We start from the raw sequence: 24,138 nt of genomic DNA, 5'->3' as shown, positions 1-24,138 counted from the left end.
GGGACACCTGGAGTATTCTGGGGTTGTACAGCAGAGGGCAAGTAATACTGCCTAGAAGAATCAGGGAAGCTTTGAAAAGAATGTTGGATTTGAGTCCTGTGTTGAAGAATGGGTCATAACTCAGTAGAGTAGAAAAGGAAAGCATATCAGTAAAGTTGTGGAGATGAAGAGAGAGAGTGAGTAGTTTGGGATCTTGATCGTATGCGATGATATCTGAGGGCAGGAGATGATGGCAGAGGGGTAGGCAGAGGCCATCATGAAGGGACTCATGGGTCATGCTGATGATTGTAGTGTTTACTTGAAAGACGAAAAAGGAGCAACCATTGTCGGGAGGCTGTGAAGAGCTGTGCATTCGATAAAGCTCTCCAGAGGGCATGAGGGCTGTGTGGAGGATGGAGAGAGGGCGTCACTGGAGGAGGGGTGATTCCCACATTCCTAAGAGATTTCTGTAGATGCAAGAGCACCTGGGCAAGAAGCTGCCAATTATTGTGAACATACATTTGAATGGTACTTCATTCAAAAGAATCCAATTAACCACTTTTCTTCCTTCTATATAAATATAAATATTTCTACTATATGAAGGATTTAAGACAGCCCTAGATTGATTTTCCAGTTAAAAACATATTTTATGTGTGATGTGCATGTACCTTGTTGGCAAGAGAAGGGGGAGACAGAGATGAGACAGTTGGATGTCATCACTGACTTAATGGACATGAGTTTGAGCAAACTCAGAAAGATAGTGAAGGACAGGGAAGCCTGGCATGCTACAGTTCATGGGGTGACAAAAAATTGGACATGACTGAGCAACCGAACAACAATCTTTTTGCAGGCTGTCTTTACCTGTTCCCTTGTGGTTCAGATGGTGAAGAATCTGCCTGCAATGCAGGAGACATGGTTTTCATCCCAGGGTCGAGAAGATTTCCTGGAGAAGGGGATGGCTACGCATTCCAGTAACCTTGCCTGGAGAAGTCCCTGGTGGGCTACAGTCCTTGGGGTTGCAAAGAGTCAGACACAACAGAGCAACGAACATATATACATTTGCCTTTGAATAATCTGAAAATCTCCTCAGTGGTTCAAATGATGAGAAGCGTTTCATTTCACCTTAAAGCACTTTCATGCCAATTTCACCTCTGTGTCTCCCATGTCCCATTCTCTGACATTAACATTCAAGTCAGTGTGTGTCTGTCGCCTGGGCTCTGCCTGCTAGGACCTGGGGAGGTGTGTAAACCTGTCAGTTCCCATCCCAGGACCTCATACTCTCTGCCCCATCGTGGCATCTGCCAGGCTGTGTTTGTTCACTGGGCCTTTTGGCAGCTCCAGTTGCTTGTGAAAATAAGATCATTTGTGTTAGACCAAGAAGCGCTGCCAAAATGTCGAGCTTTGTGCTGTTGTCAGGTGGCGGCAGGTGCTCCGCGTGGAGTGCCAGCTGTGTCATTAGCAGTTACCTTATGGCAGTTTTGTTGTGTGGGTGAAACCTTTCTCCATAATCCCCCCTTTGCATAGGAGCAGAGATGCCCGGGGAGTAAAACTATCTGGCTGTGTTCCTTGGCCCCAGAGAGTCTTTGTGTGGTTGGGATTAGACAATATCTTTCCTGTCGATGATCGTCATACTATAGGATGCTTAAAATCAGCAGGAAGGGAGCTTCTCCTTGAAACCCAGAGGTCAGTGAGTGAGGAATAATCTTTGGGGCAAAAGGTGTCCCAGAAATGTCTTACTCTGAAGAAGCTTACAGGGAGTTTTACTGCATTGCAATTTCTCTCAGTCGTTGAGTGGACCTGTTTGGGCCTCTATGGTTTTTATTAGTTGGCTAAGGCTGTCATCACAAATGACTACAGACCAGGTGGCTTAAACAACAGAAATCTATCTATTGTCTTGAAGTTCTGGGGACCGTGTATCCAGGATCAAGGTGCTGTTGGATTGGGTTGTGGTGAGACCTTCTTCCCATCTTCTCACTGTGTCCTCATTCGGCCTTCCCCTGGTGAATTCAAGCTGGGTGAGTAGGAGTTTCCTGGGACTGACATCTTTAATGTGAACTGCATGTAAAACAACACATCTTGTTTAGTTGTATCGACTATTTGATTTCACTGTGAAGGAGAGAAAGCAGCTAAGATTTGCTCAGAGGCTGCATGGGCCGGGTACTCTGCTGTGAGTTTCTTAACAAATCTTCTCACTCCACTCTTACTCCACTGTGAGATAAGTGCTATGCTTATCCTCTTTCTACTGATAGGGAAACTCGAAACTCAAGGCTTAGAGATGGTAAATATATTGATTGATTCAAGGTCTCACAGGTAAAAAAACAAATGCCTTAAGGAGGAAATAAAAGTGGCTTGAGGCCTTCTATTAGGTTTGGAGATAATATTAACAACAATAATGACTTGCTGAGTACTTACTATGTATCAGTTATGGTTCTAAGCACTTTTCGTATATTAATTTATGTAATTCTCACCTTCATTCTGATCATCTCTATATTTTAATTGAGGAAACAGGAGGTGAGTTCAAATAATTTGTCCTGTACCATCCAGTAACATAGGCAGAGCGAGCTGTTGAACCCCATCCGTCTAGCTCCAGGGCACTTTCTCATGACCTATGGTTAGAGGATCCACACAGGGGTGAGAAGAGTCTGACTGATTTCATGCCATCTGCCTCTCCTCCAGTCTACTCTTATCTTACTAATTCAGGGAAATATGTAATTCAGGTGAAATCAATTCATAATAGATACCAAAGGATGTTTATGGATAAAAATAAGTCACAAAAGTACAATGTGGGGGATGTGCTGGACAAAGCGTGTGTGTGTCGGCAACCATGATTGCAATGATTTGCCATTGCAATAGAGCTGATGGGGTTTCTGTACATAAAATGTCTCAGGCTGCTTTTTGCACTATATTCTTTTTCCTATTAGCTGCCTCCCTGGGTCGTTCCCCCAATGTCAGTCCAAACTCTGGGTTGGGGAGAATTGCCCTAGCTCATCTTATACTGGAAATGGTTCTACATGCTGTAATGTTGACCCAATGCTAATGACCAATCCACAGGGCATCTAAATGGTGACTGTGTGGGTGTGGAAGGGAGGGGCCACTTACACCTCAGCCTGAGAATTGACTTGCTTTGGGAGTGAGGGGAGGGCTGAATCTGAAGCAGTGTTTCACCAACTATGTGCCCATCAATCACCTTGGGATCTTGATAAAATGCAGATTCTGATTCACTGGGGCTGGGATGGGGCCCATAATTAGACATTTCTAAAAGCTCCTAGGTGATGCTAATGCTGCTGCTCCAAGGATCACATCTGGAGAAGCAAGGTCTACCTGTTATAGACAGAATAGATGTTGTGTACCACTTCTAATGGACAGGCTAGTGACCTTGAGAGCAGCTGATGGTAGAAAGAAGAGCAGATGAGCCAAAATGTAGTGAAAGCCAAGCCATTTTGCCCATTTCTCTCACCCATGACAGCTCCCAGAGCTACTGAGTAGCATGGGATAATAATTGATATTTTGAGGGGCTAATTTTCTTTTGAAAATAGGTCATTATCTTCTGGATTATACACTGAATAAATTTGGAAGGTGTGAAATATCTGTTAAAAATATTTCCATCAAAATTTTTACATTAAAAACAAAAAGTGAAAGTTGCAGGTAGTGAACATCTGTTGGAAAGAAAAAAATATCTCTGTAGATTTCCCAAAGGATTAGGTCAATAAAGTGTTATTTAAACTTGTAAAGCCATTTGTTAAGGTCTTGTGGTGCCATGGGTTCTGAGCGGTGAGATAAAATTTCAAGAAAACAACAGATGTTCCTCCCTTTCTTCAATTTGCTAGTTGTTCCCAGATCGCTCACCCATTGAGCCATCCATGGTTCTGGGAGATGGTGGGTTCAGATCAGTCAAGTTTCTGAATAGAGTTAACTATTTTGAAAACTTCTGGTAATAGAGCTAGAGCCAAGATTTGGAGAGAAAAATTTTTTGAATTTTTAGAGAATGAGGAAGTATTCAGTATGATGGAAGAGCCTGTTTTGCTTCCTCAGGAATATTCAGTGGCGTGTGACTCATTGGTACAGGAGGATGCTCAAGGCAGACAGGAAAGCTTTGACTCTAGTATTTAAGCAGTTTGGTGGCAGTGGGGTCAGATATGCCTATGAACGAAGATCCAACAGGACAGGAACACTGTCCTAGATGTCAGCACACATGGGCCCATATGGAGGAGGAGACAGGGACCCCTCATGCTGCACTGCAAACCTCCGTGCCCCAGAAACTAAGCTCACCTCCAGGGAGAGGCCCAGTGAGTGGGGTAAAATATTATATTGACCATTTACCCAAAGAAAAGTCTGAGGAAAAACCCAGAAGAGAAAGGTCTACCTTGAAATGTAAAATTTTAGATTCTTTCAACCAGTAAAAATTAGGGTTTGAGAATAAAATAAAATACAATTATTGCAAAATATTTTCATTTTTACTTACTCAAGCTGGTGACTTTAAATCTTGTCCCTGCACTAGAATTTGGTAGTCTGAATAAAGTAACTGCTAAATAAATCCCCATTTATATCCAATGGATTTTTATTGAATTCCTAGTATGTGCCAACCACCATTCTAGGTGCTAGAGAGATAGCAGCGAACAAAATTAAGTTTCTTCTCTTTTGGGTGAGAGGAACAGATTAAGTAAAAAAAAAAAAAAAAATAAATCTATATGCCAGGTGTTGAATTCTGTGAAGAAAAGTCAAGTAAGGTGAGTATACATTGTGCACATGATGTGGGTCCTCATGTTGCATGGGCGGGGGGATATTTGTCTGAATGTGTGTGTGTGTGTCTGCTGGATGTTCTCTTGTACAATTTTCCATCAGCTGATCTAGGAAAACCGCACAGAAAAGTTAGTGTCTTATTTTGGAAAAACCAAACCTGTCTCTGGGGGAAAGTATTCCAGGCAAAAAAACCCCAGCAAATGTCAAGGTTTGAGTGGACTTGAATGAGTGAATGCCTCTACTTTCCCTTGAAAAACATCACTAATTCCCCATTCTCCCAAATTTATTGTTTGGTTTTACGTATTTTTGAACTTTGTACATTTTCTCCTATGACTTGTTTTTTTCCCTTGCTTAGTATAAAGTTTTGAGTTTCCTTCATAGTCACATGTTGCTGTAGTTCACTGATTTTCCTTACTGCATCCTATTCCACTGAATGAGCTCACCACCCTTTATCCATGCTGTGGTCAGCGATCTTTTGGGTGGTTTTCTGTTTGTTTACTATTATAAAGAATCCTGCTATAAAGTACATTCTTGTGTATTTTTCATGTAAAAGTTTCTCTTTAATGCTATGCCTCTCGAGCCTTCATGGCATACACTGAAATAGATGGTATTTGTTTAGCACATTGTGGTGAGGTGGAGGGGGGTTGGGGGCACCTTCACAGGTATTGGTGAAAAAAGAACTATTTTTATGTTTCATAATTATGTTAAAAATTAATTTTTTAAATATTTCATAATCGTTTTAGGAAAAAGTATAACACTTCCACATACAATCTTTTCACATTTTTAAAAGAGAAACTTGAGATTTCCTCCTTAAACGTACTTTTCTAAAAAAAATCAAGTTTTCTGCATGAAATAGTTACATGCAATTGTGATCAAGATTTTAAATGATGATCTCTTTAAATTTTGATAGTCCTCATGGACAAAAGCCATTACTCTCAAGGTTGGGAATAAAATTTTAAAATACATAATAACAATTCATGAAGGATACTTGAAGAACCAAATGGCTTTTTTTTCTTTCACTGACAAATGTTAGGTTGAAAAATACCTTGATAATGGGACTTCCCTGGCAGTCCAGTGGCTAAGACTTTGCCTTCCAATGCAGGGCGTGCAGGTTTGATCCCTGGTTGGGGAGCTAAGATCCCACATGCCTCGCAGCCAAACCAAACAAACAAACATAGCAGAATGAAGCAGTATTGTAACAAATCCAATAAAGACTTTAAAAAATTGTTCACATTAAAAAAGGGGGTTCTTTCTAAAAAAATTTAAAATGCCTTGATAATGCAACTGGATTTCAAATTCAATTGCAATTTTTTATATCAACTGTTGCAAAATTGGGGTTTCCCAGGTGGTGTTAGAGGTAAAGAAATTGCCTGCCAGTGGAGGAGACATAAGTGATGCGGGTTCACTCCCTGGGTCTGGAAGATCCCCTGGAGAAGGAGATAACCACTCACTGCAGTATTCTTGCCTGGAGAATCCCACTGACAGAGGGCTGCATTCCACAGGTTTGCAAAGAGTTGGACATGACTGAAGCAACTTAGGATGATTGCAAAATAATGAGGAAACACTTATTTGCTGTGGAGGCCTGTCTAGTCAGAGCAGTCCCCCTACAGCTATATGGATGTCATGAAAGAGAACATTGGCTACAATCTTATACTTGTCCCCTCCTGGGAGTCCTGCCCCACAACACAGAAAGGCCCATCCTCAGTTTGTACAGTTTGAGCCAAACTACCCGACTGTGTAAAAGAGTTCATGTCTGTGCCTGGGAGGACTTTACTTATTTTGTGACCTAAGAGGCAGACATCCAGAGTGGAGAGGATCCATCTTCTGGAGGAAATGCCTATGGGAGGGAAGGTTGTGTAGGGTTTTGCTCACTATGCCTACCTCCTGCCAAGTGTCTGTCACATCGGGCCTCCTCCACTTCCACATCCTCTGAGGAGCAATCAGAGGTCACAAGCAGGGGGTTCCACTGGCTGGAGAGCTTGACTGCATATGAGAATCATCTGGATGTATTAAGATACCGATCCCTTGGTCTCACCCCTAGAGATTCTTATTTAATTAGTTTGGATGCATCCTGGGCACAGGATTTCTAAAAGCATGCCAGGTGATTGTGACATGCAGCAAATTTGGGGATCCACTCTAAGGAGTGGACTTAGGTTGTAGGGTTGTGGGTTTTCAGTTCTTCTTGGCAATACCTAGTTGTGTTACAAAATGGTGATACCCAGTCACCTCCCTCTAGCAGTGCATCTGAGTCCCAGATCATTGTTGTCTAGCCATGCTTCCTATGTTATAAACTTGGTGGGTATGAAAGAGCATTTTATTGTGATTTTAACTTGCATTGTCTTGTCTTCTCACAACATTGAGTATACTTTCATATGTTCATTAACTTTCCTGTCTTCTCTTCTGTAAAATACCTGTTCAGATCTTTTGCTCATTTTTTTGTTAGTTTGTTTGCTTTTTTCTTACTGGTTTATGGACATTCTTTTATTCTGGACATGAATCTTTTGTCAGTTAAATGGGTTACAAATCTCTTTCCCCAGATTGTGCCTATCTTTTCAATACTTTATGGTATCTTAATGAGCAGAAGTGCTTAATTTTATGTAGTTGAAAACAATAGCTTTCAAAAAATAGTTTCACAATAGCTTTCAAAAGATATTTTCTTTAAAAAGTCTACTCTAAGACCATAATGATATCCTCATATGCTTTTCTTCTAAAAAATTTAAAATTTTACTTTTCATGTTTAAGCCCTTAATTTATTTCTATCTAGATTGATTTTTTATATGAAAGTAGGGATTTTCCAGGCAAGAGTACTGGAGTGGCGTGCCATTGCCTTCTCCTGAAAGTAGGGAAGGAGGGCTCTATTTTCATTTCTTTCCCATAGGGGTCATCAAGGGTCCCAGCATCATTATTAACATATTCATTCTTTCTTCACTGATCTGCAATAGCCTATCTCTCAAGTCACAAGATAAGCTGCTGCTGCTGCTGCTAAGTCGCTTCAGTCGTGTCCGACTCTGTGTGACCCCATAGACAGCAGCCCACCAGGCTCCCCCGTCTCTGGGATTCTCCAGGCAAGAACACTGGAGTGGGTTGCCATTTCCTTCTCCAATGCATGAAAGTGAAAAGTGAAAGTGAAGTCGCTCAGTCGTGTGCGACTCTTCGCAACCCCATGGACTGCAGCCCACCAGGCTCCTCTGCCCATGGGATTTTCCAGGCAAGAGTACTGGAGTGGGGTGCCATAAGGGATAAGCTATTGTATGTCAAATCCCATGACACACATGATTCAAATTTGTCTCTCACATATTCACCACTGTTCCTGTTCTCACAAAAATCATATGAAGAAGTATTTTTTCTCATGTGCTTTTTAGCAATGGGAAAACAGGCTCAGAGAAGTTGTCAGCAGTCCAAGGTCACACAGCCAGGGTTCAAATGCAGGCTGGCTCCAGAATCTGTGCCTTGACCACTGTGGTTGCTGTACCGCCTCTGTAAATGAATGCACATTCTGAACCTTTTCAGCTCCTCACTCATAATTATTAATCATTAGTGCCTCTACTGTATTGATAAATGACATAGAAGTTTAAATACACAGATTAGGAAACATAAGATAGATGATTCCTAAATGATGTCTTTTAAAGAACCACTCTATTTTTAAGCATTCAAAAACAGAACCCAAGAAATCTACAGAGGGCTTCAGTTCTTCAAGTCTCTATTCTCAGAGTCTCCTAATGACTGTAAACAGCCTGTCACTCAAGCTGACAGGTCACAGAGTCCACAACTATGCCTCCCTCTGCCAAGTTCACCTTGAGAGTTAACACTGCAGGTCTTGGTTATTTTCAAAACCAGAAAAAAAAAAAAAAAAAAAAAAAATATATATATATATATATATATATATATATATCATCCTCTGTTTTAAAAAAAGAAAACAACTTAGAGAAGACCTGGTTCTTCTAAGCACTAACTGGGCCCAAGAGGTGGGGACTGAGTGGGGTGAGATGGGGCAGGGTGGACCAGATGTCAGAGGGGAAGCAGGACTTTGGTCAAAGGCACCCATTGGGCTGAGATCATGTCTCTGCTGCTGGAGGGGTCAGTTGGAGGCCCACTGAAGTCAGAGCATAAGGAACAGCTGTTTCCCCTTTCTGAAAGCTGGCAGACAAGTAAACTGATCTGACACCAGAGGGCTTTTGTGTGTGATAATTGGGTTCTCCTGCAAACAAGCTGGCGGGCAACACTGGCTGTTGGCAATCCTAAGGACCTTTTTGGACGACTATAGAAAAAATTGCCAAATGGCTCTAAAATAGCTGTGTATTCTGACATCTTCATCAGCCTTTTTCTGAATATTGTTTCCAGAAGAAAATACATGCAATGTTACTGATGTCTACGAAGACTTTTTAGCTCAGCACCTTGAAAAGACCAGGCGCTGTCTACCTGTCTCCAACTTCCACGTCAGCTCCAGGGGAGACCTGGTTCACAGATGTTGGAATCCCAGTTCATTTTTCATTATCTTTGTTGACCCCAATTGCTGCCAGTGCTGGTGGGTAGGCAAGAGTTGAGTATTTAATACCTTTCTGTCTTCACTCCCACTTTCCCTAGATGAGAAACAATCACACATAAACAAACCCAACCAGATGTCAAGCATGAAACAAAAGTTAAAATTCCAGATCTTTCTGGGAATCACCATTCCTGAAGATGGGGTGAAAATAACAAGCCTTTGTTCTACAAATGGATGGATTTTTTACATCAAAATTCCCAAAGACTGGGAAAAGATGTGTTCTTTCTTTCATTTATTTTTCCATGAGGCTGAAAATTAATAATTCTCTACATAATTCCTTTATGTAGGGATGAAAGGATTTGGGGAAGAAGAAATGGGACTGGATGTGGGATTAGCAATAGTTGGTTGCTGTTGGGGAGAGGATTCCTGCTCATCACTAATAAGAAGGAAGTGAGTGGGCCATGGTTCCCACTCTGATTTCCTTGGGTAGATGAATTTAATGTAATTTGTTCTTTGTCAAGGCAATTAATTAGAGGCTTAACTAAATATGATTTGATTGTCATATGTTTCAGATTATTTGAAAATTCAAAAATCTCTTGTAAAACAAATCATGCATTTTAGTCAGAAAAATGTACACTGTGTCTGTCTACCTGAGGCCCTTCTGTTCAAAAGCCCGAGGGTGGGCTTGTCTAGGACCTGCTGGGCAGTTAAGGTCAGGATCAGCACAACATTGCCAGAACAACCTTTTCTTCCCCACTGGGTAGAAGTGTTGACTAAAGCAAGGGGGTGGGGTGGGGTGGGTGAGGCTGTTCATAATGAGAAAGTTAGTAAAGTGAGCAGGAGTAGCCTGAGGGATGAGCCATGGCTCAAGAGACCTCAGCAACACCTGGGGACTCAGGAGAATCATGGGTTTAGTGGGAAGAAGAGAGGGCTCCTGGTTTGAAATCCTTTTCTCATGAGCCATACATATTTCTCTCTAAGAGAGGACAGTCGTGCATGTCCTGTGTTGCCTTTGTCATTCCATCACTTTAACAAAAATGTACAAAACCATTTACTCCGAAGACATGGAAACCCAGAGAAGTTAGACAAATTGTCCTAAGAAGAACAAGCTGTGGATGGCAGAGCCAAGTCTTAGAAACTGAGTCTTAGGACCCCTGATGCAAGGTTACCTCCAGCTCCATACTACTGAGTGCTAAGTGCCTTGTGCTTTTAAGCCATTTTGCTGTAGGAGCTTAGCCTTTATACCAAGAAATGACCAGTGTATTTTGGTGGCTGGAGACAGGGAGGACAAAAGAACATATAATAAAGGTAATATTTCTTTTCTTAGTAGACTTCAGAGCTAGGCAGAAGGGACTGGGGAATAAATAACTTAAAAAACTATGAGACATGTCGAAACCCCCATCTTCCTGATCTACGAAGCTAGCCTCTGTGACTAGACACAAGGCTTCCATCTGCCTTGTTTCCTCTGGGTAGTTTTCTCTACAATCCTTCCTGCTGAAGTAAAGATGCTTCTTACCCAGTCCGGTGGTACTTAATGCAAATATGTGAATTTGAAATAGTGTGGCCTGGAAGTAATAACAAAGTCTCAATTGGTTACTCAAGTATGAAAAAAAAGCTATAAATTCCTCATATTAAAAACAAATTCACACAATTTCAAAGCAGGGGGCCTGTATGAATTGCATCCTGCGTTCACAGTCTCGCCAGGCGACGCTGTCACTTTAGCTGCTTAATGGAAATAGCCTGCACGCTCAAGAATTTCTGCAAGGGGTTTTGATCCATTTTGCACTATTACTGTAATATTCATTGCTACTTAAACATTTAAAACTCTCTGTATCACATAACAGTATCATCGAAGATGTCACTGTCATATTGCTTGTGCAAGTGCTGAAAATCAGTAACTTTGCAATGAAAGGTACATAAAATGCTACTACATGAACCAAACGATCACTGAGATAGGCCAGGCAGTAAATTTAGTGAGTCTCCAAAGAAAAATACTAGAGAAGATACTGAGAAAAAGAAAACGAGGAAATACTAACAAACTAAGTGATAAATATATGTTGAGATAATAGTCCGTCCACCTTGCCCTCAACTATTGTTTTTCCTTTAGAAAAACTAATTATGAAAGTTTCATATCATATGAGATTTTTAGGAATGCACGAATAATGCATTCCTAATAATGCAAGAATATCCTTATTCTTGACACGAATAAGGATACATTGTACCTAAGTGTTATGGGTTAAGCTGTATACCCTGCAAAAAGTGTTGGTGTCCTATCCTCCAGGACCTGTGAATGTGACCTTACGTGGCAATGGGGTCTTTGCAGATGATCAAATTAAGATGAGGTCCTTAGGACGGTCCCTAAGCCAGTATGACTGGTGTCCTTATAAATGGGGAAATCTGGATGCACAGACAGACATGTACAGAAGGAAGGTGATATGAAGACACAGGTTGAATGCCATCTACAAGCCAAGGCGTACCTGAGGGTACACAAGCAGGGGGAGGGGCATGGGACAGGTTGTCCCTCACAGCCCTCAAAGGGTAGCAAGCCTGCTGACATCTTGATTTCAGACTTCTGGCCTCCAGAACAGTGAGGTAATAAATTTCTGTGGCTTGAGCCACTCAGTTTGTGACACTTTGTTATGGCAGCCCTGGCAAACTAAGGCACTGCCAGCTGTACTGCTCAGTCATGTCCCACTCTTGGTGACCCCGGGACTATAGCCCACCAGGCTCCTCTGCCCATGGGATTCCCCAAGCAAGAATACTGGAGCGGGTTGCCGTTTCCTCCTCCAGGGGGTCTTCCCAACCAGGAATCAACCCACATCTCCTGAGTCTCCTGCATTGGGAGGAGGATTCTTTACCACTAGTGCCACATGGGAAGCCCCAATGCACCGACTGACCTTTGTTTAAAGAACTCATTTTTGCAGAGGGTACAAAGGTTCCTGGACTATAAAGAAAGCTGAGTGTCGAAGAATTGATGCTCTTGAACTGTGGTATTGGAGAAGACTCTTGAGAGTCCTTGGACTGCAAGGAGATCCAACCAGTCAATCCTAAAAGAAATGAGTCCTGAATATTCATTGGAAGCACTGATGCTGAACCTGGAACTCTAATACTATGGCCACCTGATGCAAAGAACTGACCCATTAGAAAAGACTCTGAAGCTGGAAAAGATTGAAGGCAGAAGGAAGGGGGACAACAGAGGATGAGATGGTTGGATGGCATCACTGACTCAATGGAAATGTGAATTTGAGTGAACTCCAGGAGTTGGTAATGGACACAGAGGCCTGGCGTGCTACAATCCATGGGGTCACAAAGAGTCAGACATGACTGAGTGACTGAACTGAACAAAGGTTCCCAGAGTTTGGGCCAATGGAGGACCCTGAGGAATTCCTACGTGTTAGGTTACAGTCCCGAAGGGGAAGCCTTTTCTTTCTCACCAGTCATTTACGTGTCCGTGTGACTAGTCCATCAGATACACTTCTTGAAGTCTGATTGACTTTACAGGGAAAGGAAGGCTCTTAATTGGAGTGAGGACATGTGAGGGGGAATTTGGAGCACTGCCCGGATAACCATGCATACCCCCTACATCTGACTCACACTTATAATAGAGCTGGCGTACATTGGTGGAAACAATCAGGAAACTGAAGTTTTCCTAAGAAGTTCAGAGGCAGTATCAATGACCTGCATTTTGGTCAAGAGCCAGGTGTGTACAGGTACAGAAGAGCATGGCTAGATGGGGAGGAGAGGGCAGAGGTGGGCAGGTTGAAGGGAGGAGTTGAGGCTGAGGCAGTGAAGGGGGTGCAGCGGGCTGTATCACAGCCTGAAGTGTGGCACAGAGCTGGTACCCCAAGGGGGATGAGGCTGGAGTTGTTGGTGGACAAATACCAGGTCGGCAGGGATGCAAACAGAAACCCTTCTGTCTGTGCTTGGCCAAAGGTGAGTGGCAGTGTCAACCCAGGTAGAGGGAGGGATAAAGACAGCCTGGGCTGTCCGCACTGGGGAATTCTGGAGTCATGTGTCTAATTATTCCCAAAGCAAGATGGTTTCTTGGGATGATGCATATTTCTTATGCAGGTTGGTGATTTTGGAGATAAAATCAAGTGTCAGGCTGCTGTTATTTCTGAAGCAGAAGTGTCTAATGAGGACTCTGTGCTCAGAATACAAAAGAGAGTTATCAAAGAGGCTGCTATACAGATGGATCTTCTGATCCAGAAACAGCTCAGACCCTTTCTAATCTAGTGGGCCCCAAGTTTTTGCTTCCATTTCTTCCACGGTCTTCATCTCTCCCTCAGCCATTATAGGAGCAAATATGGAGGCAAGCAGACATGTTGTGGGACAGAGGATTATGTATCTTTGGGAGAGGGTCCATGGGGTCGCTAAGAGTCAGATACGACTGAGCGACTTCACTTTCACTTTTCACTTTCATGCATTGGAGAAGGAAATGGCAACCCACTCCAGTGTTCTTGCCTGGAGAACCCCAGGGATGGGGGAGCCTGGTGGGCTGCCGTCTATGGGGTCACATAGAGTCAGATATGACTGAAGCGACTTAGGAGCAGTAGCAGCAGCAGCCGTGACAGCAATCACAATAATAGCAGTGGAAATCACGGTAATGGAAATTTCCTGAGCACTTTGCCAGTCCTGTGCCTGGCCCTGGACTAGATATGTTGATTCTCACTGTCATCATGCAAGGAAACTCTTATTATTCCTTACCCATAGACAAGAAGCCAGTGTTTCCCAGACATTAAATAAATGTTCTATGTCACACAGATGGTAAGTAATGGACTATAATAATATAAGATGTTATAGTAACATATAGGAAATGGAATCTGTGGCCTGGGTTTTTGTCATCACAGGTCTCATCATAAAGAGACATGAGCCATACTAGTCCCTTACCACAAGCTGTGATGGGGTTGGAGGGCAAAGCTCACAGGACAGCTGGCTCTGTTTTTCCTAGAGAGCTCTAATAAGTGGCTGTGGAATGAGATGAAAAGTAGAAGTAGACTGTGTAAATTTGGGGGACAAAAAAAGGTAAGGCAATGGCAATTGCATCAGATGAAACTCATGGTCTGGTCTTCTTGTTCTTACTGTGACTTGCTGTTCCTGTAGGCTGAAGCTCTCAGGTCATCATGATGAAATTTCAGAAATGGTCCCTTTGCCCATTATTTAATACAAATTAGAGAGGAACATTTTCTTATCAAACACTGTTTTAGGGATGTTGCTTGCATTTGAGTTCCTCTTTTGCTCCATTCCTCAGCTGCCAAATGCTGGCTGACTTTCGGCAACACTGGCTTGGGCAGTATTAAGCTATCATTTGGGTGATAAAGGGGAGGGAATCTAGCTTAAGCATATGTTCTCCAACACCTCCAGGAGCATTCTGTGCAGCTAGAACTATGATGAATGATTAGGCTGGTAGTGAAGTTAGACTATAGAACTTGGCTGAGATCAAGGTGGGCCTGAAGGGTGGCCTATACAAGAGGCCATCTGAAGGTCAAGATGATGCAGTTGAGTGGAGGCCCAGAGGAAACCAGGCGGGGGCTCCCTGCTTGAGCTGCAGGAACAGCCCCATGTCAGGGAGAGAGTCTGGGGGGGTGGGGGTGGGGCAGAAAGCAATGGCAAGGACCTGGGCCAGTGTCCTCTGTGGAGAGCCATGAACTGCTTCTTCCTCTGGCCAGCCAGAGCCGCTCTGTAAACACTTGTACTGTAGGCTGCTGTGTTAGTTTCCTGAGGCTTTGTAAAGGTGATCTGAAACTTGGTGGCTTACAACAGATGTTTACTTTCCCATGTTGATTTTCTGCAGGCCAGGCGAGGGTCCTCCCCTGCCTCGGCTAGCTGCTGGTGGCTGTCAGCCCTCCTTGACCTCTTTGGCCTCCATCTCTCCAACCTCTACCTCCGTGGGCACAGTCCCTTCTCCTCTTCATGTGTCATCTCTCCTGTCTCTTATGAGGACACCCATCACTGGATTTAGAACCCACCTGAGTGATCCAGAATGATCTCATCTCAAGATTTTTAAATATTTTTGCAAAGACCCTTTTTTGAAATAAGGTAACATTTGCAGGTTCTGAGCTTGAAGAAATGGACAAGTCTTTTGGGGCCCACAATTCAGTGCATCATATATGCCAAAAGAGAGAACTATGAGGACTTATATCTTTGTTGTTTAAAAATACATTAAAAAAAAACTCTATGTCACATGTATTGCCTGGGCTTGAATTTGTGGGTGGCATTTAGTGGCCAAACTTCAGAATGTCTTTTAGCCAAAACTATGCTCCTGGGTGACCTGTAGGAGACTATTTTCTCTCTGGAGTCTCCCAATATAATCTACAGCTCCTCCTCTGCCTCTTCCCTTCATCCCATGTTGGGCACATTAGGATCAGTAACTATTAAGAATGGAAGGGTCTTCAGAGACCATAAAGAAGGTTGACCACTGAAGAACTGATGCTTTTGAACTGTGGTGTTGGAGAAGACTCTTGAGAGTCCCTTGGACTACAAGGAGATCCAACCAGTCAATCCTAAAGGAAATAAACCCTGAATATTCATTGGAAGGACTGATGCTGAAGTTGAAGCTCCAACCCTTTGGCCACCTGATTCGAAGAGTGGACTCATTGGAAAAGACCCTGATGTTGGGAAAGAGTGAAGGCAGGAGAAGAAGAGGGCAACAGAGCATGAGACGGTTGAATGGCATCATCAACTCAATGGACATGAGTTTGTGCAAACTCCAGAAGACAGTGAAGGACAGGAAAGCCTGGCGTGCTGCAGTTTATGGGGTTGCAAAGGGTGAGACACAACTGAGCAACTGAACAACAACAATCAGAGAACATTTGAGTTCAAATGTTTAGCACAACTATAACCGGCTCTACCCTGGTTAGTTCAGATCAGTCTCTCAGTCGTGTCTGACTCTTTGTGACCCCATGAACTGCAGCACACCAGCCTTTCCTGTCCATCACCAACTTCCGGAGCTTGCTCAAACTTAGGTCCATCAAGTCGGTGATGCCATGCAACCATCTCATCCTCTGTTGTCCCCTTCTCCTCCTGCCTTCGATCTTTACCAGCATCAAGGTCTTTTGAAATGAGTCAGCTCTTCACATCAGGTGGCCAAAGTATTGGTGTTTCAGCTTCAGCATCAGTCCTTCCAGTGAATATTCAGGACTGATTTCCTTTAGGATGGACTGGTTGGATCTCCTTGCAGTGGATGGGACTCTCAAGAGTCTTCTCCAACACCATAGTTCAAAAGTATCAATTCTTCGGCGCTCAGCTTGCTTTATAGTCCTACTCTCACATCCATACATGACTACTGGAAAAACCATAGCCTTGACTAGACAGACCTCTGTCGGTAAAGCAATGATCATCTATTTATTATGACACTAGGTGGCGCTGGTGGTAAAGAAGCCACCTGCCAATGAAGAAGTAAGAGATACCAGTTGGATTCCTGGGTCAGGAAGATCCTATGGAGGTGGGCATGGCACCCCATTCCAGTGTTCTTGCCTGGAGAATGGGGTCGCAAAGAGTTGGTTATGACTGAAGGACTAAGCACATCGTGACACCAGCCCAGCTGGAGCCTCAGATTTCCCAGACCAGTCCTCAGCCACTGCCAAGAGTTAGAGTTGGCACCCGAAGGGAAACTTCTTTGCCATCCCTGACCTGAAATAAGCCTCATTTTCTGGATAAGGAAACTGAGACCCAGGGAGGAGGTGAGAGCTGATAAAAGTGGTACTCTACGCAAGGGGTACTTCAACACTTCATTTCCCATCTTAAAACAAAAGATCAGATTAAAAATCCCTAGATTCTCCAGTTATGATTTTTTTTCATCTTCATAACACCTAGGTGTTGACCTGATTTTCTTTTTTTAATGGCTCCCTACTCCCCGCAGACACATGGAACCTGTCACCCTACCAATGTGACTTATAACATTTTGCACATCCATTCTGCTCTGCAGCTTTCAGGCCCCATCTGCTAACTCATATAAAACAAAATTTATATTAAATGGTATATTAGAAAAATCATCACGGCCTAAATTGATCATCATTTGTCAGGAAACAGAGCATATATGCCAATTTTGCTTTTGATTCTTGGCTTGGGCCCATCTGAGTTCTAGGTGGGGAAGAGGACAGTGCCCCCCTGTTCCCTGCAGTGTTGCCCCTGACAACTCCATTTCCTAGAGCAATTCTCATCTTGAGGCTGAGTGGCTGAGATGTTGACCTCCTTAGAAATTCAAATTAGCCTTTTTTAGACCTATTGTTAGAAAAGAACAGCCCTAAAACATCACATTCAACTCAGTTTCTCCTATAGTTCTTTGGACTGCTACATCTGGGGAAAATTGGCAGCATCAGCTTGGGCAAGGGTTAAGAGAAAAGAAATGAAGCTGTAAGGTTAGAATCAATATTTAACTTGGTTTCTTTGCTTCTTAGGGACTTGTTCATTTGACACATGGGATGAAGGAACATTGATGGGGGCTTTGAGGTAGAAGGGACTGCAGTTTTCAATGACTGAGGGGCCATATACAACACTCCATATTAGGTGAACGATAAATATCTAGGCTAGCTGTTCTTCCACCCACTTGACAGAGCGGGAAACTAAAAGTGGGAAAGTTTATTATTTGCCCAACATCAGTTAGTAGATGGCAAATGAAGTAATGGATTTCCAGTGTCTTCTTCTAATTAATTAAGGTATACCAAGAAGAATCTAAGGGCTGTTTTCCATCTTGTATATGGCATTTCTCTAGAAGAAGAATCTAGGACTAAATGAAATGTGGCCAGTCCTTGAAAGGAGGAGTCAGGGAAGACTTCATTGCAGGTTGAGAGCTGAGATGTGGCACAGATATGAGAGGACAAATTATACGATGAAGTATATTCCCTTTATACATCCCAAACTGGAGTTTGTTGATTTCCTGAACACCTTCTTGAGCTCTTCTGATAATCTGAATTTCGCTAATTTCACTGGCATTGTTTATTACATTTTGATTATATTTTGAGTGACTATTAGGCCTACCGTAGTAGGTTCTTGGTAATAGCTGAGATTAAATATCTCATTTAGTCCTCACAACAAGTTGCGGTGGATGGAGTAAGTATTGTCATTTCCAGTCTATAGATCAGGAAACTAATGCAGAAAGTTACATAGTTTTTCCCAAGTCCCAATCCTAGGGCAGAGTGGGATTTACCTCCAAGGTTATGACTCTCCAGTGTGTTCTAGGTAACATCCTCTGGTTTGAAGCTCCACTGAAGGCAGGAAGAGTGGCTTGGTTTTGTTTGTTTCTAAGTTTTCCTTTAATTGGAGAAGAATGTATTATCAGTGAGTCCCTTTCTTTGTTCCTTGCTGCCTTTGTCCTTTTAATATCCACAGTCCTGACTCATCCCACTTTGATTTGGATTTCAACCAACTGAAATCTAATCCCTGACCCTCTTAGCTAAGACAGAGTATCAAATATTAACCCTCCAGGGAAAGCGTTTTAAAAAGAAGACTCTGAAAGGGCAAAAGGCCTTTAAGACTCAGATGCTCTACTAACAAAAACTGAAGCAGGCTGATGGGAAGATGCTTTTGAGAGGAAAGATCTCAGAGCTTGAGAACAGGTAGAGAAAAGGTGTGGCTCATGGCTCTGCAGCATTGACACAATTTGGGAGCTCATTAGAAATGCCGAATGTGGGGTCCACACTTCCACAGGATCCCCAGGTGATTTGGGAGGACGTCCACTACAGTTTGGCAAGCACTGGTCTAATCCATACTCTGACTTTGTCTGAACTCAGGCAATAGGCTGGGCTTTGAGCTAGAACTGAAAAGGTGAATTTGAACCATCTTTTTCAGGTGGTCAGGTAAGAGGGAACTTCAGGCAAAGACAGCAGAAAATCAGATGTAGGCCTACAGGAGCTGGCGGTTTGTCGGGAAACACAGCTAACTGATTCAAAACCGAATAAAGGGGCCAACCTCATCGTGTGGCGGATGAGTTAGCAAAAATCTACCGATCAAATCCAGTCCAGAGTGTTTTAGCTTTAGATAAGCAATTTCTAGCTTTCCGCCCATGAGGGTAAATGTAAAATAGTCTAAAATTTGTATTAGCAGTTGGTGAGTTGGCCAGATCCCTTTTCCTCTGGGAGCCAGTGCATTCATTCCTCTCACAGCTCAGTTCATGAATTAACTATTTCCCCTGGAATTGAAATTGTAAGAGCTTCACTGAGCAAAAAGCAATTTTGTTCCCCTCTGTTTTTTTTCTAAGTGCAGGTTAGCTTGAAGCTCCATGCCACCCTGCTCTGCAGACATGCTCCAAGCTGACCTGTTCCTCTCTCCCCACAATATCATCTCACAGATAAATCAGAACTTAAGAATCAGAAGAAAAACCAGCCTTAGAATTTGGCATTTTCTCTGCTTATCACACTGAGTTCTTGGCAAGTCTTTTAAACCTTAAGTGTTTAAAATTTTCCCTAATATAATATCATTTACCTTGCCATCTTCTCTGGGGGTGAAGGTTAATGAGATGATGCAGCTGCTTTGATCTCCTGGGGAGAAAAAGAAGCCTATAAATTTATCACAGACAATGAGGAGAACAAGATTTTTAAAGAAAGGATAAATCATTAACACAATTACAAATCTTCATTAACCATGCTATCTCCAGGCTGGTCTTATTTACAAGTGTGGCCATTGAGATTATTCTGATGAGCAAGGGCTTAGAGAAGGTTCTATCTCTAGCACAGAGGATCCTTTCCTTCTCCTACCGCACACTTTGTAATGTGTCCCCATTGCCTTCCGACATCCCAAAACTTCCATTTTTGTGTTTTGACCTTTGCTCACCTCTTCAAGCTCAATTTTTATCACTGCCTATCTCTCCTTTCACTGTAAGACTATTTTCTGTTCTTTAACATACCAGGCTTCCTCTTTCTCTCTCTCTCTCTCCCTTTAGGGTAGTTTCTTATGACATGTATTATTCTCTTTGGTCAGAATACTCTTCTTATCTCAGCTTCTCAACATCATCACCTGGGCCAGTCCTCAGGGCCCCTTTGGGCTCAGCTGCCTCCTCAGGGAAGTCTCTCAGGATCTGCCAAGCTAGGGTCACACATGGTTCCCCTGCATCAGGGATTTAAACCCTTTCTAGTAATTCCCTGCTTATTCACCATTCTCTCTCCAGACTAGTGGCTCTCAGCTGAGGTGGCACATTTCGTGGGACACCTGGGGACATTTTGAAACTGCAGACATACAGATCACAGGCTAAGGAAATTACAAGCTCTTGGAGTAGGATTCAGGTATCGGCTCTCCTGGTGATTCCAGGGTACAAGTCAGTTTGAGAACAACTGTTACGTTTACACTATATAGAGCTCAGATGCATCTGACTCTGCCATCTCAGGGACTGTAGCCCACCAGGCTCCTCTGTCCTTGGGATTCTCCAGGCAAGAACACTGGAATGGATTGCCATTTCCTCCTCCATGAGATCTTCCTAACCCAGGGACTGAACTTGAGTCTCTTGTCTCCTGTGCTGGCAGTTGAGAACCACCTGAGAACCACCATACTAAGCTGTAAAATCCCAAGAGTGGAGAGGCTCCCCACAGTTACCATAATGTTTGGTATGTAATTGGCATGCAATAGAATTTACTGAATGAAAGAATGAATGAGGTGTTTCAGCCTCAGCTTTGCAGATCCTAAACTTTGGCTCCTGGGTCACCACCAGAGGATCAGGTTGTTAGGTACCTGAGGTTCTAAGATTCATATTCATTGGAAACCAATTAACTTTATTTTCAGGAAATGCAACCAAATCAACCAGATACTTTTATCACCTTTCCTCTCCTGTTCCCAATCATGAGCTCCTTCTTTTCCCAGTATGAAAGTCTCCTTAGAAAATCAGATTAATATTAGATAAGAAAAGGGAAGGAAGCTGAACGTCTTACAGGATATTTTTATTTGGCTGTGATGCTGATAAACATCAACTTTCTACTATAGAAATCCCATGGATATGCTTGGTATTTGAGATAATTTGTCTGGAAGGGCTTTGAAACCATAAAAACAGTATTGTTATTAGTATTACTGCATTTCACTTATTCCCATAACAAATATTTGGAGGGTCTTTATGATTGCACTAGATAATGGGAATATAAAATGGAAAAAGGGCTGTTGCTGCTCCTACGGGGAGAGCATGCTAAAGTGTCCTCAGAAAGGGTCATTGGTACCCAGGGTAGTGAATCCGGGAACTCAGAGACAGTGAGTGCTATCCAGCTATGTCTTCTCCTGGAAGGTTAGTATTGTAAGAGGAGAAGCCATCCTGCTGGTGTGCAGTTCACCAAGGCCTCACACAGTAATTATATCCATTACTAAGATGAATAAATTATGGGCCATTTGGTAATTTGGATGCTTGAGTTCCAGGTACTAGAAAGCCAAATAGATTCTTCTAAGTACAAAAAGATTTAGTTGAGGGATCATGGTAGTTCAGAAAGTCAAAACCAACATCAGTAAAAAAACCACAACATAAAAGCAGAGCCTTAGGAGTGCTGTATCTAGGGCTCTTGTGAGGACATTTTTTTAATTTTTATTTTTTTAAATTATGAAAGCATGCTAACACAATTACAGGAGACTTGGAAAATGAAGATCAAATTTACATATAGTTCCACTATATATTACCATTATTTTTAAGTAGGTAAGATTTTGAGTTGGAGTTTCAATATCATATTCTCAAAAATTAATAGAACAAATATACAGAGAAGTAGAAGATCATAGCAGACCTGAAAAGCACTATGAACCAATTCAACATAATTAAGATGTATACAATTTTCATACAACAGTAGGATACAAATTCTATTTCAGTTCCCATAGGCTGTAAACAAGGAGACATTGGAATATATCCAGGGACACTAAACAAGGTACAAAAATGGCGTGGTGTAAAGATATTGAAATCATACAGAGTCTGTTCTCTTATCACTATGAAATTATAATTATGTTAGAAATCAACATCAAAAGATATCTGAAAGTAGCCTGAATATTTTCAAGTGTAATGTGACGCTTTCTTCTGAAGTCTTTTGAGACTGGGAACTTGGGCCCCCTTGGTGTCACTCACCTCTTCTTCTCTTGTTTGTAACAAGGTCCTTCTCTCCTCCTGCAGGTGGGTTTGGACAGGCAGTGGGCCAAGAGGCAGCAGAGGGCTCTGGACTCACATTTTCCCAGTCTTACCTCCAGAGTGGAAAGGGCTGTCTCTGCTAAGCTCAACACACACATTCCATGGGAAGGACTCCAATTTTCCAGGATGAAGATGTTAAAACCCCTGCCTAGTCACAGAGACAGAGTACAGGTGTTACCTGTATGAGGACCAGGGTGCGGGTCCTCAGATAAGGCTGATGATCTTCTCAGAACAGTACCATCTGCAGGCATGTGGTCATCAAAGGAGACTCTTGAGTCAATCAGATAAAGAAACAGGATTCACAGGCTGAGGCTATTATTAATCTGTTATTGCAGATCTTTAGGAAAGGAACAAGGAGTTCTACTTGCCTCTCTGTCAGATCAGATCAGATCAGTCGCTCAGTTGTGTCTGACTCTTTGCGACCCCATGAATCGCAGCACGCCAGGCCTCCCTGTCCATCACCAACTCCCGGAATTCACTCAGACTCACGTCCATCGAGTCGGTGATGCCATACAGCCATCTCATCCTCTGTCGTCCCCTTCTCCTCCTGCCCCCAATCCCTCCCAGCATCAGAGTCTTTTCCAATGAGTCAACTCTTCGCATGAGGTGGCCAAAGTACTGGAGTTTCAGCTTTAGCATCAGTCCTTCCAAAGAACACCCAGGGCTGATCTCCTTCAGAATGGACTGGTTGGATCTCCTTGCAGTCCAAGGGACTCTCAAGAGTCTTCTCCAACACCACAGTTCAAAGGCATCAATTCTTCGGTGCTCAGCCTTCTTCACAGTCTGACTCTCACATCCATACATGACCACAGGAAAAACCATAGCCTTGACTAGATGAACCTTTGTTGGCAAAGTAATGTCTCTGCTTTTGAATATTCTATCTAGGTTGGTCATAACTTTCCTTCCAAGGAGTAATCGTCTTTTAATTTCATGGCTGCAGTCACCATCTGCGTGATTTTGGAGCCCCCAAAAATAAAGTCTGACACTGTTTCCCCATCTATTTCCCATGAAGTGATGGGACCAGATGCCATGATCTTCGTTTTCTGAATGTTGAGCTTTAAGCCAACTTTTTCACTCTCCACTTTCACTCTCATCAAGAGGCTTTTGAGTTCCTCTTCACTTTCTGCCATAAGGGTGGTGTCATCTGCATATCTGAGGTTATTGATATTTCTCCCGGAAATCTTGATTCCAACTTGTGTTTCTCCCAGTCCAGCGTTTCTCATGATGTACTCTGCATAGAAGTTAAATAAACAGGGTGACAATATACAGCCTTGATGTACTCCTTTTCCTCTTTGGAACCAGTCTGTTGTTCCATGTCCAGTTCTAACTGTTGCTTCCTGACCTGCATACAAATTTCTCAAGAGGCAGATCAGGTGGTCTGGTATTCCCATCTCTTTCAGGATTTTCCACAGTTTATTGTGATCCACACAGTCAAAGGCTTTGGTATAGTCAATAAAGAAGAAATAGATGTTTTTCTGGAACTCTCTTGCTTTTTCGATGATCCAGAGGATGTTGGCAATTTGATCTCTGGTTCCTCTGCCTTTTCTAAAACCAGCTTGAACATCAGGAAGTTCACGGTTCACGTATTGCTGAAGCCTGGCTTGGAGAATTTTGAGCATTACTTTACTAGCGTGTGAGATGAGTGCAATCGTGCGGTAGTTTGAGCATTCTTTGGCATTGCCTTTCTTTGGGATTGGAATGAAAACTGACCTCTTCCAGTCCTGTGGCCACTGCTGAGTTTTCCAAATTTGCTGGCATATTGAGTGCAGCACTTTTACAGCATCATCTTTCAGGATTTGGAATAGCTCAACTGGAATTCCATCACCTCCACTAGCTTTGTTTGTCATGATGCTTTCTA

The 24,138-nt window shown here is 42.8% G+C and overlaps 1 long non-coding RNA gene across 1 annotated transcript; it reads right to left on the bottom strand.

The window, feature by feature from the left end:
- Nucleotides 1-1,771: 1,771 nt before the first annotated feature.
- LOC112586492 lies at nucleotides 1,772-22,724 on the bottom strand. Its single transcript, XR_003110953.3, has 3 exons — nucleotides 19,625-22,724; nucleotides 18,351-18,454; nucleotides 1,772-2,034 (listed from the first exon to the last, which is right to left on the bottom strand). It is a non-coding gene; the product is annotated as an uncharacterized LOC112586492 (long non-coding RNA).
- Between the last annotated feature and the right edge of the window lie 1,414 nt (nucleotides 22,725-24,138).

Source organism: Bubalus bubalis, chromosome 8 (assembly GCF_019923935.1).
Source record: "Bubalus bubalis isolate 160015118507 breed Murrah chromosome 8, NDDB_SH_1, whole genome shotgun sequence".
In the NCBI taxonomy this organism is placed as follows: Eukaryota; Metazoa; Chordata; class Mammalia; order Artiodactyla; family Bovidae; genus Bubalus; species Bubalus bubalis.
This window is presented reverse-complemented; position numbering and strand designations above follow the sequence as displayed.